We start from the raw sequence: 12,362 nt of genomic DNA, 5'->3' as shown, positions 1-12,362 counted from the left end.
GTCTTGAAGATGAAGTTATTTCCTGGAGGAATTCTTGTATGTCTTTTCCCCCAGCAGTTCATCATTCTTATCTGCTATATTCGTTGTTAGGAGGAAGACTTTTTTTTTTTTTTAAAACCATATACTGCACAATTTAAACTACTCTTTCTCATTTTTCTTTTTGGCAGTTTAGTTATTAACTAGCTCCTGCTGACTTCTGGCGTTTAACCTTTCTAGAAGCTTGACTTTATTTGTTTCTCTCTTTATTATCATCTAGATACTTGGGTTTTTTCCAGAGAATTTGTTCTGAATTCCTCTCTCAGTCTTTACTTGACTGAAAGGATGCAATGGAACTGATTACTGCATTTCAAGTCCCACTTTCTGCATCAAAAGAAAGCAGAATATTCTGCTAATTCTGTCTACTATTTGGAAAACAAAGGAAGCAAAGACCAAACATGAGTTGTGTGGAATATGTCCTAGTGTAATGATATGTCCATCCAGATGTACATTCAACAAAATGCAGACATCCATTACATGAGATGCATTTCTAGCCAAGCAGTAAGCTTCTTGCATTTCATGTGAATGCTTGATTGTCCTGCACATGTAACAGGTATCTTCCCTAGAGAGGGCACAGAGATCACGTTATTCCTTTTCTATACAGAAATCCTTTTTGTAAATGGAAATTGTTATTGGTTCCCCCTCACTGCTCTGAACATCTAACGCTCATGCATCATGTCGCCATCTGATGTTTATCTTTCTTACAAACTGGAGGATATTGCTGACTCCCTGTTATTATCATCAGTCCTTTCCTGCAGAACTGTCAGCCACCTAATTGCTCCTCATCTTACGCTGATGATTATTACAAACTAAATGCAGGATCTTTGTTTGCCCTTCTTTTATCAGTCCATTCCTGTAACTTCTCAAGAGTTTTCTGAATTTTGTCCTAAATAGGCCTAGAAAAGTATATAAAAAGTGCACATTCAGAATGAGAACTTTGAGGAGATTCATCACTGCAGAACAATCCAGTGGAGTCATCGTTAAGAGGAAATGGAGGGCCCAACAGTGAAACTAAGAAACACTCTGCAAACCTAATTAACCAGGGAGCATGTTTGATGAAATGACATTTCTAAGTACGTAGTTATATTAAAAATAAATTTAAAAAAAAAAAAACCACAGCAATAACAGGATACATCATCGCAGGAGAAAATTAAAGCCGCAGTCATCTGCATTTTTAGATTATACCAGTTGGAAGTTAAGGAAACAGGAATAAAGGCTCAGTTGGTAATGGAACGTGTACTTGGAATGAATCAAGATAGGCGTGAAAATATTGGGGACAAACGACATTTCTGAGAAACCTACATATATTGGCCTTGTTAATGAAATTCAGAGTCATGGTAACACTTTTCTGCTTCATGAGAGTTTGCTTGCAGCGGCTTTTCTAATTGCAATGTGTTCAACCTTTTCAGCCAACAGACATGGGAGGAAAAATGAAACCCCTCTGAGGTCTGTTCATTGACAGTGGTGGGGATCCAAATTAGACTAGTCTAAGAGGACCAAGCTACGTCTTTGCGAAACCTTAGACCATGTAGTAAAGAGCTTTCTTCTAAAAGAAGAGAATATGCAAGCAAAACCGTTGATTTTTACGCCTAAAAATAAATGTAGGTGACTTCATTCATGTCTACTGAACCACTGATATTGGCGTAACTTTATTGCACAGAGTTAGTATGTCTGATGCAATCAGTGTCCTTTTTCTTTAGCTGAAAAGGGAGGGGGGGAAAAACTTCTGACTTCTGAAAGAAATCATCATATGAGGTGGCCACTGATATCTGCAGGGGAAAAAGAAGGATGAAGTGAGGTGTTTATTGGCTTGCAATTCCTAATTTATGGGGCTAAAGGCTGTTATTGTTGGCCGAGTTATTGCTTGTTTTCAACTGACTTAATTTATTGTGATTTGGGGTTTGTGCTTGGGAAGGAAAGGCATCATTATATTAATCATAGTAATTGGTGAGGAAGAAACAAATGAATGTTTCATGGAAAGGCTGTGAAACAGTTTCTTTTGTAGAAGAGCTACCTGAGGAGGGCTTTACATGTGCCCTGGAAGGCAAGCTCCAGATCTATCCTCCATTGCAGCTTTTGTTTTAATTTCCTCCTTTCCCAGACTGTGAGGGTATGAGCAGGCTTGGAAAACACGGCTCTCAAAAAAAAATCCTCATCTTCATTTCACCTGATGCAGCAAAGCACCGAAATTATATTACCTGAAGAACAGAGAGAGTTCTCTATTGCCAAATGGAGATGTCAATAGAGAGATACTTGGGATATCAGAGAGATGCTGCCAAAAGAGGGAAGGCCTAAATACGGGTGTATGTTTCTTTTAACAGAAAGCAACAAGAAGTATTTTCTCAGCGCAGGGGTGGGGGGACGACAGGGCATGACACAGAAAAATAAGCTCAAGTAACTTGTGCCTAAAGCCTTGAGGGCAATGCAGTGGCAGCCTAAAAATTGAATAAAAGCAAACGAAATCCAATAGCTTCCAGGGCTATTCACCACCTAGGACCAGGCAGACTCGAGTGCTTGTTGTTCTCCAACTGACAGGGCCTGAAAAGCAGAGGAGATCTTTTTGGGATACATATTTAGCACTGCAAATCCCTCTGACCTTTGAAGAGCTGCTTTTCCTCCTAGCCACTCCGAGATGCTTTTTCCCTCCCTTTTGCAAGGGTACGTGGAAAGATGTGAATGCACCTGTTTCATTTAGGCTATCTCATGCAGGAATGAGATAAGTTCGAAGGGACTAAAAAGCAACAGAGAAAGCGATAAACAAGCACAGCGACATGAACTGGGCAGGCTAGTGATAAAGGACACAGTATCCAAGACTAAAACTCTTCAGCCACTAGTTGATGGGCCACTAAAACTACAGGCATAGTCAACCTGGACTTTGTAACTGGTAAGAGGGAAAGAAGATTAATAGGAGTGTTATGGGATACGCAAGGGGGAACTTTGGATTGGCTATTAGGAAAAATTTCTTCACGGAAAGGGTAGTCAAGCATTGGAACAGGCTGCCCAGAGAGGTGGTGGAATCACCATCCCTGGAGGTGTTCAAAAAATGGGTAGACGTGGCACTTTGGGACATGGTTTAGTCTAGTCTACCCTTAATTGGTTTAGTGTGGACTTGGTAATGTTAGGTTAATGGTTGGACTGGATGATCTTAAAGGTCATTTCCAACCTAAACGATTCTATGGTTCTAACTGTGAGACTGTGAAAAAATTTTTAAGGAAATATCCCTGACATATAAACTTAAATATGAATATGTCACTATGAGTAACACTAGCTATAAAAGGGTGTGTCTGATCAAAGGTGCCTTGTAGATGCTTGTGCCATCAACAACATCATATATGTGTAGGAATTACTATGTATTTATAGCCAGAGTGGCTCTGGCCCCCTCTTTGATTTGATTGAGCTCTGCTTCAGAAGCAGCTAATAAATCAAGAGAAAGGGAAATCGGATCTGCTGGTGTGGGTGTGCTGCTCATTTCAAGTGTGTTCAGGCTGCGGCCTTCGCAGTGGGGGAACGGAAAAAGCTTGCAATTACCTGAAACATGGTGCTGTCTTGTGCATGCTGGAAAGGACAAGGTGAAGGGAATAGTGAAACCTGGCAATTGCTGTAGCAGACTGAATGCGGAACAGTTTTGCTTTTCACAAGGACAGGGGATGGTTGGAGGGACAGGTCACTCCCAAGTGACAGTGGGATGTGACGGCCCCGGATTTAGCTCTTCCCACCTTACACAGCCCTCCAACACTGTATCACCATGCTTTGAAACCCCAGTGTGTGCAAAGCACAGCTTGGTCTTGGTCTGTAAAATATCACCGGGGGGTGACTTTTGGTACAGCCACCAGATGGATACAGGGTACTTTGGATACTTTGAACTGGAAAACCATATTAAAAATGGCATCTCATGGCACTCATGGGCCATTTTAGGCTGCAGGCTAACGGGGCACCAGTTGTTCCACAGAGTGTAGGAAAAGAGCTGCAAGATATGAAAGATTTCTCATATTGATGTGTAAATGTTATTTTACATGCACCAAGGATAATATTTCCCTTTGTCTTTACAGAAAACCACCAGCTAAACCTTGGCACACCTTTGGATTACCTTGCTCTCTGCTGTGGAGAAGAGGAAACCTCACTCCTGGTAAAGGCAGTGGTAGGTTTTGCATTTTTTTTTTTTCTTTCTGTCTTTTTTTTTTTTTTCTTTTCTCAATTTTTGGTCTTAAGGACCTTGTGCTGGAATTGCTTCTGGTGTTGGTGAAACTGCTCCACTTTTACACTGTACTTTGGCTTTGGGCTTAGGTAGTTCTAACAGAAAACAGCCCTGTGACTAATAAAGTGATCTGCAGAGTGTATTTATGCACTATTTAAACAAAAAGCAGGACTATAAGCTGCCTGGTTTTCCTGCTGAAGAGCTGGCCCAAGCAGGGTAAGCTGGGTGGCTGTCGCCCACGCTGCGATGCACAAAGCTGTGTTCCCGCTTGATGCTTTGGGTCAATGTTCACACTGACAATTTATTCCAGGAACTCGGGGTGCCAGCAGCTACGTTCTTACTGCCAAAATATGGTTCCTGATCCGTTTCCTTATTTTACCCCTTACAGGGTAAAATATTATTGTATTCTGCCAAACCTGAGAGAGCAAACTGGGACAGTGTGTATGAAATCTCTGTGTACGTTCAGGCACACGTTTGCCATCCTGGAGCTAGATTCATTTAAATTATCTGACATTACCTTGCAGCAAGCTGGACATAAATTGAGAGTTAAAAATAGCTGTGGGCAACTAGCTTTTTGTGCACAATTACTGTGGGCAACTAGCTTTTTGTGCACAATTGCAGTAATAATTTAGAGTAATTTCTTTTGCTATTTTGTTATGTCAGGTTTTTAACATTTGTAAGCCGTATAAAATGAAAAGACACATACAGGGGAGTTTGTTATAACCGTGCCTCAAGATGCCATTTAGAATAATCGTGATAATTGTAATTCTGCACAAACCTTTCACAGGGAGGAGGTAAATACACTGTATTAAAACAGGAGATGTCCACAGCAAAGACTGACGTTAAATGACTGCAGGAAGCAACACAAAAGATTACTTCTTTCAAAGTTCACTCCTTTTGGTGAAAGCACAGCCTCCACCCTGGCATAATTTTGTTTGAAGCGCTGGATACTGAACTAAAGAGAAGCCATTTAAGGGGAAAAAAGTATGAATTATATATGGAAATTAGAGTTCATTACTTAATAACTCAATGCTTTGATACTGTAGGGGATGCTTCAAGATCAGGAAGTGACTGGGAAGTGGTCTCTGAGTTTATTGGACATAGGCTTCTTTTTCTGAACAAATATACTATACTGAAAAACAGTGTCCTGCAAGGGAGTAAGTAGCTATGGTGTATACTGGGACTTTGTTTTCTTATAAGCTTTGGTTTGGCCCTTCATTTTATCACTCAGAAATCTGAAATCCACTCTCAAAACTGCAAGACCTTTACATAAGTTAAACTTGATGGAAGAACATTTCAGCCACTAATCTTCAATCAGTGTTACAAGCTCATCTAGATACAAAGCTAAGGGAAAATTTTTATTCTGGTTTTTTGGCTTTGCAAAACCTCTTAATAGTGCCAGAAAGATGGGAGATGGGGTGCAGAAAATGCCAATGAAACTCCCTCTAATATCTGTTCTGTGATTTATATGCATGTTATGGAAAATTGTTCTTAAGTCTTCACATTCTTCTAGTTTTCAGATAGAGTGGGGAAAAAAAAGCTTTGCAGTGATAGAAGGGGTAAGATCATGAAATGGAGCAGTTCAGTTCAATCTGGTCCCTGTTAGTTTTGGAACTTTCAGTGAAGCCATTAAATAAATTGCATGAGACGCTGGAAGGAAAATTGTATATCAGCACCTGATTCCTAATGATTTGTGAGATTTATGGTAAAACGCTACCAATGCTAATAAATTGTGTCCTTTCTGAAGATGGTGGCCATACGTTTATATAAATTATTTTACAGCGAGAAGTAATTTTTTACATAAAATGGCTTCTACATGCAAAACTGATAGTAATACTGAGAATAAAAAAGGAGCAGAATTCAGAAAATGGGGTTATAGTTTGTGGATCAGGCTTGGCAAGTTGTGAAGTTACAGCATTGCAGTGGATGTGGCAACAGCAAGGCTGATCAAAGGAAATGCAGCAAAAATATTTGTGGAAGGTTGCAAGTCCAGCCCTGAGCTAGAAGGAGGTTGAGTTTCAGAAAGCAAAAGATAGGGTCGAAACAGAAATTGTGTGGTCTTAGAGCAAAGAGCATGTGGATAAGGTGGAGGGGAATATCCTAAAAATAAGTGAAGACAAAAGGATAAATTGGTCCAGACACCTCAAGACAACTGGGAACATGTAACTTGGGCACAGTCTGTTCAGATGCGAAGCAGGCACTGGAAGATAATGAAAATGCAGATAACAAGTGACATGAAGTGTTCCCCCCCTGCTGCTCCCAAGGACAACAGGGGTACAACAGTGACAGCTGGGATCAGGAGTCAGCGAGAGGAGCCGCACCAGCATCTGCAAATGCTGGCACTGCTGGGCCAGATCCTTCCCCAGGGAGGTGTAACCAGTGGTGACCATGGCCAAGGAATATGACTGGGCAAGAGCTGTTCCACGTGCCTGAGAGCCGCCAGCAGATTTAAAGGCTGCTTTTTCCCATTCTCTCCCTCAACCCCATTTTCTCTCCACAGCAGTGGGAATTCATTTTTTTTTCTGGCAGATCCTTCCTAATTCCTTGACTCAACCTGCCAAGTGTCAGAGGAAATTTGTGGCATTGTGGAAAAAATGGAAATTAATCCTGAAATGCATCTCATCATGGGGTACTTGGTGTCCTTTCTTCCAGCTGGCACTGGGGATCTCTCTGTCCCTAATACACCTCCTTTACATCACACAGATGATGGAATAGTAATGACCATTTTCTATATTTGTATTAGGAGGTCACAAAATAATACCATGTTTGGGGGATCTGGCAGTGATCCCAGAGTAATTCTGCATGAATAGAGTTGGAGAATTTGCCTTGAGTGTTTAGGAAATCTTCTCTAAATGCTGATGCAATGAATTCGGAGTAAATTATAACTGGTTTCCTTTTGTCAGGTACCAGACTCTGAGCGATTCTAGCATGGTTCAGGGTGCAATTATTTCATGTTCTTCAACAAGTCGCACTGTTCAAAGCACTAACCCAAGACAAAAACTTTCCTCCATAAACAATACTTGGTTTGTTTGACTCTGCTCTCAGGCAGAGTCAGTATAGGAGATGCTCTCTACAACTACCTGAAAGGAGGTTGTAGTGAGGTGGGTGTTGGTCTCTTCTCCCATGTAGTTAGCGATAGGACGAGAGGAAACGGGCTCAAGCTGCGCCAGGGGAGGTTTAGATTGGAAATTAGGAAAAATTTCTTCACGGAAAGGGTAGTCAAGCATTGGAACAGGCTGCCCAGAGAGGTGGTGGAGTCACCATCCCTGGAAGTGTTCAAAAAACGGGTAGATGTGGCACTTTGGGACATGGTTTAGTCTAGTCTGCCCTTGATTGGTTTAGTGTGGACTTGGTAGTGTAGGTTAATGGTTGGACTGGATGATCTTAAAGGTCTTTTCCAACCTAAACGATTCTATGATTCTATGTCCTGGTTTTGGCTGGGATAGAGTTAATTTTCTTCCTAGTAGCAGGCATAGTGCTGTGTTTTGGATTTAGTAGGAGAAGAATGTTGATAACACCCTGATGTTTTAGTTGTTGCTAAGTAGTGCTTATGCTAGTCAAGGACTTTTTGAGCTTCCCATGCTCTGCCAGGTGCACAGGAAACTGGAAGGGGGCACAGCCAGGACAGCTGACCCAAACTGACCAAAGGGCTATTCCATACCATATGGCGTCATGCTCAGTATAGAAAATGGGGGGGGTTGGCTGGGGAGCAGCGATCGCTGCTCGGGAACTGGCTGGGTATCGGTCGGCAGGTGGTGAGCAATTGCATTGTGCATCACTTGCTTTGTATATTATTATTGCTATTATTACTATGTTGTTATTATTATCATTACCATTTTACTTTATTTCAATTATTAGGCTGTTCTTATCTCAACGCAGGAATCTTCTCACACTTATTCCTCCAATTCTCTCCCCTATCCCACTGGAGCAGGGGGAGTGAGTGAGCGGCTGTGTGGTGCTTAGTTGCTGGCTGGGGTTAAACCACGACAGGAAGCTACTGAGTAATCCTGCAGTGAACGCCGAGTGACACTTTTCATGCTTTGGAAAGCAAAGGCTATGGCATTAGGAGCACTGCTTCATGTGATGGTGCCTCAAAGTTCAGCATGTCTGCTTTGCTTCAAGGGTCGCCAGCGGCAAGGGCAGACAGGGCAAGTGTTGTTCTTCCGAAACAGGGCGTCCCCTTGCCAGAGATCTTGGCATTGCTTCGCTGTTCCTCCAGTACAGTCTGTGTCATATATTTAATCCAACCTGTAGGATCCTGATATTTTGGCATTTTTCCCCACCACCCCCAGAGGACTGAGGATCACAGTCTTGTTCTTGCACAAAATCAGTGCTGACGCCTCTCGCATTAACTCAAGAGGCAACTGGTCCCTCACCAGCTGCAAACAGCCATAAGTTGACTCTAGGGTTTATTTGCATAATGATCTGATCCATTTTGTGCTGAAAAGTTGGTAACAGCCTTTTTGGATGATAAAGGCCTGCGTGAGCCTTCTGTGCACCTTATTAACTTTATAAAGACATGCAGCAGATGATGCTCTGTGCTTGTGTTTGTAGCCTCAAGCTGGATGGTTTGTTATGACACAAGTAGTTTGTGTTTTAACATATTGGGTATTTTTTTTATGTTCTGGAAGTTTTATGATTAGCAAGTAGTCACAGAGCAACTCATGTTTTTGTCTAATCAGGGAAACAAGTAATTATTTTTCTCAACAGTGGAGCAGTGATTTGAGTGTTTTCACAGCATGAGAGGCACCTTGATAAGCCTAATTAGAGAAATACTCATATTCTAATAGTCTACATTTGTTCACATCTCTGATCTTGTAGGGAAGGCTGCCTTTTTTATTATTATTATTATTTTCTTAAAGAAACAGTCTTTGTCTTTTCATTTGCCTGGCTATCTCAAAAGGAAAGAAAACGGCAGTGCTTCTCTCTGCTGAGAGGATTTTTCCTGATTCTGACTGAGTTCATTTCAGAAGTTTGATCCAACCGACAGCCACGCCAGGTTGCTACCCTGCTTATTGCCGTTGGTATTTAGATGCAATCAAGACTGGAGGCTTGATGAGAACCAAAGGTACCAGCAAGGAAATCTCCTATCACTCAGGCCACAGCAGCACTGGCATGGGGCAGAGTTGATGAAAAGCTGCAGATCATTTAAAAGGCTAATTAGGACCATGCCCTTGAAGAGGCATTTTCTAGCACTGTTCTTAAGCTAGAGACAGATGAAGGTATGCACTTCACATTACAAGTGCTACTGCTAAGTTTTCCAACAAGTGCTTTGTTTGCAAAGTACAGTGGCTTTAAAGTGCCTTTGAGGTCTGAGAGACAGTGAGGTGTTTAAATAGATGATTCATAACAGGCTGTACTAAGACCCCCCCCAAAAATACAAAAGTGGCCATTTATTTGTGAGATGAGCAGGCAGCAATCACCAGGCAGGGTAATGAAGTACCTCCTGGCCACGCTGGCTCTTTCCCATCCTGCCTCCAAATACCTGCACAGCTCAGAAGCGAGTGCAATGATAGGTTATAGATTCGAGGAGTGACCACTGCTCTGCATCGCAGAAGAGCGATGATAGCCTTGCAGAGCAGCTCAGGGTGGGAGGTACAAAGGACGTTCAGGTCTGCTTCTGCTGTGCCTTCTTTGTGAGGACCTGTGAACCTGCAGGGTGGTCTTTCTCTTTTCATGCCTCTGTGTGCATGCTTGGGGCTTCCTAAAAAGCCATACTCCAGTGATTCAGCTGCCGGAAAGACCTTGTAACCTGTTGGGAGGAAGGAGCGGCCGGAGAGCCTAAGAAACATTCTGTCTCCAGAAGCTTGCTCTTCAAAGAGACCAGTCAAGCAAGGGTCGTCACTATTCCCCCAAAATCTGAAATAGTCACCCAGGCCCTTCATGGAAAGCTGCTCCCAGCAGGAACCAGTCAAAAGCGGGTTGGGAATAAACAGGATTCTCATTCTTACCTGTGAATGCCAGTGATTAATGTTGCACCCATGGCCAACTGCTCCCTGATGTAGGCAATCAGAGATGAACAAGAGACTTTGTAAATGGCTTTATAACATGGAAAACCTTGGATTTATGGTGATAGCTGATGTTTTCTCCAAGATGCATCAACTAATTTCTTTCTGTATTTGTAGTCTGCATGTCCTTTAACCAGGACTTACACCATAGCAACAATAACAAGCTGATTGCTGTACCATTGCAACCAATGTCTATGGCAGTGAACAGATGCATTGTTGCTTCAATAATAGCAGAGGTTTCATTTCTAAAAATTATTATTTAGGTCTTTTACTCCAGTCACAGACATTATCTTTTTGTTTTCTGAACTTCTAGCGAGGAAGAACTAACAAAGTGCTTTATAATGTTTTCTGCTTAATGGGATCCGTGGCAAGCAGGACTGTGAAAAGCAATACAAACAGAAAGGGAAATAATTTTGTGTTCAGCTCTCGTTTACTCAAAATTCCTTAATTTATCCTTCTACATGTATTGCATGCTATAATATTTCCCCTTTCGTTTTCAGTGAATCAGGGAAAGAGTAGAAGAAAACACTACCCATGGGCCTGGTGTGGGGTTTTGGGTTTTTTTAAAACTTTTCTCAGTTTGATCAGTTTTGTTGCAATTGGTGAATTCTCAGTTTCCTGTCCCCAAGACACAAACCTGTGGGTTGTTTACTTCTCTCTCTCTAACTTTCGGTCAGTTGCTAGATTGCCTTTGACACCTCTGAGAGGCTGAGTGATTGTCCAGAAAGACGGTGCGGGTTTTAAAAATTGCTTTTTGAATTAGAAGCTGTCTGGTTTGCTCTTGTGACAATCCACTGAAGACGTGATCCAGTAGAAATCAGTCCTGCTCAGTACCTTTCATTATATATTTGCCACCAGAGAGAATTCAAGCATCTTATCTAGTTTTATTAACTTCCAGAAACTTAAGGCAAGATTTTAGCAGTTCTCTGCTAAATATTCAAAGGGGGGAAAGAAAAATCAATGGCATGTGTTTAAAATTCGCAGTCTTCTCTGTGCTGAGCGTGTGTAATGCTTCATTTCATTTTGTGACTATGTATTCAGCTCCAGCACCATGATGAGGCATCGCTGAGAAGACGCGTCTGACAGTAGCTCCCTAAAGTGAGCAAACACCCCCCTGCGTTGATGCTGTTAGGAAAAACATCATCATTTGCCAGTCATTTGGGTTCAGACCATGGGTTCCTGGGCAGGAAAAAGCAAGAACAGCTCCTGACATCTGGGGTAGGGAAGGGATGCTGTGTGCACTCTGCTGCTGGGGAGGGAAGGGACCAGTGTCTGGCCTCCATCTCACTCCTTTTTTTGGTCCATGGGGGCAGGAAGGGCTCATCACCTCTGAATGCCAGTTTAACCAGGTGACTTTGGTAGCTGTAAGGACCAGAGGCAGCTTTTCAGATGTGCGTGTGCTGGAATATGTGTGGCTTGTGGTCCCGCTCCTCTTCCTCTGTGAAGGTGGCTGAAAGCAACGCTTGTCCTTAACAAGATCCTCGCCCTGAGCCGCTGCCGGGGGAGGCTCCTGGTCCCGTTTGCCAAGCTGGACCTCCCACCGCCATCACCGCTGAGATGCAGCCAGCTCTACATCACTGTTAGTAGCACTCCCTGAACAGCCAGGTTGGCAACCGCAGATGGCTGTTGTGTACCAGCCCCCAATTAAAGTTTATCCTTTGACCCCTTTTCAGGCTCTCCTTTCCTCGTCTCCCTTCCCCAGTTCTGCTACTTCATACATTCAAGGTATTCTTTCCAGGAGGGATTGCGCATCTCCTCTGACTCCTGTTTTCTTTGTTCTGTCTGTTACAGGAATTCAGATTATTGCCTACAGGGCTCAAGTGGAGTCCAGATTCAGTTCAACTCCATTTTCTCTCTTTTTTTTTTTTTTTTCTTCTTTTTTTCCCCTCTCCCTATAGGAAATCAAACACCCTATCAGAAAACAGGGCTTCCCCCTCTGTTTTTCCTGGGTGGAAGGAAAGGCCATATGGTTTATGAAGCATTCTATGTCTTTTCTTTCCTTGTATTATGAACTTTTCAAGGAGAAAACTGTCTTTATTTTCTCTCTTCTACACTGTGAAGTATATTATTGGCCCCATCAAAATTGTGTATCAATTACATGGTTTTCCCCAAAAAAAGGAAAT

The sequence above is a fragment of the Pelecanus crispus genome, chromosome 3 (genome assembly GCF_030463565.1).
Source record: "Pelecanus crispus isolate bPelCri1 chromosome 3, bPelCri1.pri, whole genome shotgun sequence".
Lineage (NCBI taxonomy): Eukaryota > Metazoa > Chordata > Aves > Pelecaniformes > Pelecanidae > Pelecanus > Pelecanus crispus.
The sequence above is the reverse complement of the archived record's forward strand: the minus strand, read 5'-3'. Positions refer to the sequence as shown.